Below are 5,082 nucleotides of genomic sequence, written 5' to 3'. Positions count from 1 at the left end.
AAGTTTGATTGTCTCTCTCTCTCTCTCTCTCTCTCTCTCTCTCTCTCTCTCTCTCTCTCTCTCTCTCTCTCAAAGAAAAGAAAATCTTACTGACCCCAAACTTTTGAATGGTGGTGTAAATTATGACATTACATTAATTCAAGTTATTTAAGTGTTCAACTGTATTTTTCTGATGTCAGAAAGTTGCCAAAATAGACATATACAGTATGTACGTAAGTATGTATACAGTATATATATACATATATATATATATAATTTTACTATGGTTTAAAAACTTTCGAGAGATACTTTCCGTACCCACTGTATATATATATATATATATATATATATATACGTTGTGTATATATGTGTGTATATATACGTTACACATGCATTGACCCCGAGTTTGTTGTTCCCATCATTACATGCATTATTGCAAGTGTCTGGTCTTGCATAAACCTCAGTCAACCTAGTTCAGCCATTCCCCGCTTCCTAGCTAAAGTTAAAAGACTAATTTGCCAATTACAGCAGCTGGCCTGATACTGCTGATTCAGGTATCATGGGATCGAAATGAATTCTACATACACACGCACAAACCTACTCTGAAATAAAACAATGGGGAAAAGCGAGGATGCTGAGTCTTTTATGTACATTTGTCTTTTCTCTTGTATGCTAAATAAAACTTCATTGATGAAGAGTAACTTCATAATATACACAAGTGCAGTGATCCAGCCACTATAACTCATATTGACTAAGTGTCTGTGTAGTTTCTCAGATTTACTCGTGTCTGGCTATGGATCTGAAAATATGGCTTTCTATACATTACCCCACAGCTTTTGATCCAATCTTTTGCTATTTTCTTTGTAGTCTTGTGTAACGACTTTTTAAACCACTGTTAGAATGCTTTTAGATATATAAACATAAAGAGACAAACTAACAATATTTTTTATTCAGTTTAGATTTATCTTTAAACCACTTTTCACAATAAATATTATTCCAAAGCACCCTGTTAAAAATGGTTACATATTATTTTAAAGTAACATAGTTACATGTACTTACTATAGTAATAACAGTAAATTATGCACAATTACAGGCAACTAATCTTAAACCAAATATTAAAGCTAATCTTAACCCTAGAGTAATGTAGTTAATTAATATTACTCAGTACTTATTTATGTAATTACAATGTAACAACATCACCTTAAAATAAAGTGTTAACATATTGCATTAAACATATAATATTTATTTCAGGAATAAAAGCACCAATTGTTGCAGTCCAGTGCTTTAAAAGTAAAGAAAGGGGGGAAAAAAACATTTAAATTTAGTAAATCAATCAATCAATAAATGTGAGCCAATCAGATTGGAGTTTGTAGTATTGCTTTTCTAAAATGCAGCTACATTTTTCATGTACCAATTTATAATGTGTCATAAATGTGTTATATTAAAAAGTATATTATTTTTTACCCACTGCTAGAATGCTGATAAACATGAATTAATTCAATTTAGATTAATCACTTTCACAATATATGTGACCCTGGAGCACAAAACCAGTCTTAAGTCGCTGGGGTATATTTCTAGCAATAGCCAAAAATACATTGTATGGGTCAAAATTATTGATTTTTCTTTTATGCCAAAAATCATGAGGATATTAAGTAAAGATCATGTTCCATGAAGATATTTTGTACATTTCCTACTGTAAATATATTAAAACTTAACTTTTGATTAGTAATATGCATTGCTAAGAACTTCATTTGGACAATTTAAAGGCGATTTTCTCAATATTTTGATTTTTTTTGCATCCTCAGATTTTCAAATAGTTGTATCTCGGTCAAATATTGTCCTGGTACAAAACGGGTGTACTATATAGCAGGATATTGCATTTACTTATTTATTTCCTAAAGTAAGTGTTTAAACTAATAATTGGATGGCACAAATGGCCAAAATCAGCAAAAGCACCAGTTGTAGCAGCAATAAAAACTATTTTATTTTGGAAATTGTTAAAAAAAAAAAAAAGTATTGCAAACACTCTTATTTCTGTAGCTCAAATGATAGTGTAAGTGCAATATCATTAAAATCATGGGTTTATCCTGCTGATATTATACCTTAAATACATTGGATACAACCATCCTCAAATTGCAATTTTGTCTTTTTGGGTGCATTACGCATCAGACAGTGCTGGACTATCCATGGGTGTCTCTTCTGATGGTGAGACTGTCCTCTTTGAGCTCTGTGTCTTTAGCGGTACAACAGACAGAGAAGTGTGTGTACTACGATAGTCCTGCTGTTTTTCATATCTGTGCTGTCTGTGAATCATGAATCATCCTTTGATACTCACCCTCCCATGCCTCTCTGCTCCTAGGGAACTAATGCCCAAAACTCAGGAGGGTCAGCTGACTATGGAGAAGACACCAAGCTACTTTGTAACCAAGGAGGTTCCAGGCCGGATCCACGCCATGTCCAAGGGCACTAAGCTGATAGTTGTGGTTAGAGACCCAGTAACCCGGGCGATCTCGGACTACACGCAGACCCGCTCAAAGAAACCCGACATCCCGTCCTTTGAGAGCTTGACTTTTAAAAACATCACAGCAAATCTAATAGACACCTCGTGGAGCGCGGTGCAGATCGGCATGTACGCCAGGCATCTGGAGCAGTGGCTGCAGTTCTTCCCCATGAGCCAGTTGTTGTTTGTGAGCGGGGAGCGTCTGATTAGCGACCCGGCCGGGGAAATGGCCCGCGTACAGCAATTCCTGGGCCTGAGGAGGGAGGTCACGGACAAACACTTTCACTTTAACCCCGCCAAGGGCTTCCCTTGCCTCAAAAGACCTGAAAGCAACAGCAAACCGCACTGCCTCGGCAAAACTAAAGGCCGCACGCATCCAAACATCAATCCTGATGTGATTCAAAGACTGCGAGACTTCTACAAGCCATTTAACAAAAAGTTCTACCATATGACCGGCCATGACTTTGACTGGGACTGATTTTTTGTTTTGTTTTTGGGAACACATTTTTGGAAAATAATGAATTGTAAAAAGTATAGAACTCTATTTTATAATAATTTATTGAAAATAATATACTCACTCGGCTGCCTATCTGTTGTTGTACGTACTGCAATTGTCTACCTTTTACATTCCGGTCAAATCTGTAAGCTTGACATTTTGTCTTTTTTAATAGGAAAAAAATTATTTGACGTAGGAATTTAGGAGAGGGATGCTTGACAAAGGAAAATAGCACAATGAAACTAATTACGGGTATTTGATGAGTCATGGAAAACATTTCTCTGTTGAGTTGCGTAACAGGCCCTAAGTTTTGCTTTAGTAAACATTATCTACTGTTTTCCAGCATACCATCCTTCGTTTTAAAGGGCTCGTTATTTTGTCTCAGCTGTTCCAAAGCCATATTGTGGATCAATACACATAAAGCTATACAACTTGTCAATTATGGCAGAAAAATGAAGTTTGGGACACCAGCTGTTTAACTTAATTTAAGAAAATGTTATTTTCAACATCAGCATTACACACGGGAAGTCCTTGAAGACCAGCCCAATCTCACGGCAATTCAAACATATTTTATGAGGTGGCTAATTCGTACGAATTCATATGACCTCACTCGTACAAATTTATACGATTTGTGCTAAATAGTATGTATTTTACGAGTTGCACAATTCGTACGAATTTGAACGAATGACCTACACCTAACCCCGCCCCTAAACCTTCCCGTCACTGGGGTCTAGACAAATCGTACAAAATCGTACGAGTGAAGTCGCACGAATTCGTATGAATTAGCCACCTCGTAAAATACGTACGAATTGGTCATGAGTTAGCGTTGTGAAGACAGATACTTTAACTGTGTTTGATTCTCTGTTACAAAAGTCTGAGACTGTATTTATAATTCTCAAGAAGAGAAAGGCAATGCAATGCAGCTAGAAAGAAATGTTCACACATCTCTTTCTATATAATGACTTCATGTTACTGTAAGACTTTGCATGAAACATGTCATAAAATGTTTTTTCTTAAAAAAGAATCTAAAGTCTAAGGGCCTTTTCAGTATGAATATGAAATGGAGAAGTTCAGTTAACTCGTTTCATACCTCACAAGAATTACAAAAAGGGAAAGTGAAATTTCCCTAGTCATGATTATTGTTCATACATCAGTGGTTGAGTTTTAGTCAACCCTTATTATGTACTTTCAAATGCTGTTGTTTTTATAATGCATCCAATGAAAATTAGTTCAAAATTATTGTACGGTTGTTTCTTTCCAACTTCAAACCAAACAGTCCTGTCAGAGGTACGAGACACTGAGTATTTCTGTGCTGTGATGAAATAAATAATTTTTTTACCAGAGCTTAACATGTCTTATATTCTAGTGTTTACTGATGCAAGTAGAATTTTTCATGGTTTCCACAAAAAAACAATGTTAAGCAGCAAAACTCTTTTCAACATTAATAATAATAATAATAATAATAAACTTCTTGAGCATCAAATCAGCATATTAGACTGATTTCTGAAGGATCATGTGACACATATTTTAACATAAAAACAGTTGTCTTAAATTGTAATATTTCACAATATTACCATTTTTACTGTATTTTTGATCAAATAAATGCAGCTTTGGTGAGCATAAGAGAATTCTTTAAAAAAATATTTGAAAAGTCGACTCCAATGTTTCAACTGGTAGTGTAGAGTATATTATATTACAGTGTATAGCCTAAAATGTTTAACAGATCTTTACTTAATGTTACTTAAAATAATTAGAGAGGAATCATTTCTAAAGAAACATTGATTAATTTATTAGCAAATATATTCATATTTCATTGTACATACACTGATCTGTTGTGCTTGGAAGAATGTTTCCATACAAAACAAATTAATTCCAACTTTTGATCTCACAATTCTGATTTTTGCAAATCTGAGTTTACATCTAGCATTTACATTTTTTTTTTTTTTTTGGAATTCTTCATTTACATCTCACAATTCAGATTTATTTCCTCACAACTGCATGTTATGAACTCATAACTGTAAGTTTACATCTCACAATTTTGACTTTTTTTTTTCTGAATTAATAGTTTGCATCTCACAATTTTTTTTTTCAGAATTCTCAGATTACA

At 34.2% G+C, this 5,082-nt stretch overlaps 1 pseudogene; it reads left to right on the top strand.

Moving 5' to 3' along the window:
• LOC107670525 (heparan sulfate glucosamine 3-O-sulfotransferase 3B1-like) overlaps nt 1-4,314 on the top strand; it is a 16,116-nt pseudogene extending 11,802 nt beyond the window's left edge.
• Nucleotides 4,315-5,082: the final 768 nt, after the last annotated feature.

This window comes from Sinocyclocheilus anshuiensis, unplaced genomic scaffold, assembly GCF_001515605.1.
Source record: "Sinocyclocheilus anshuiensis isolate Anshui unplaced genomic scaffold, SAMN03320099.WGS_v1.1 scaffold476, whole genome shotgun sequence".
Lineage (NCBI taxonomy): Eukaryota > Metazoa > Chordata > Actinopteri > Cypriniformes > Cyprinidae > Sinocyclocheilus > Sinocyclocheilus anshuiensis.
The sequence above is the reverse complement of the archived record's forward strand: the minus strand, read 5'-3'. Positions and strand labels throughout refer to the sequence as shown.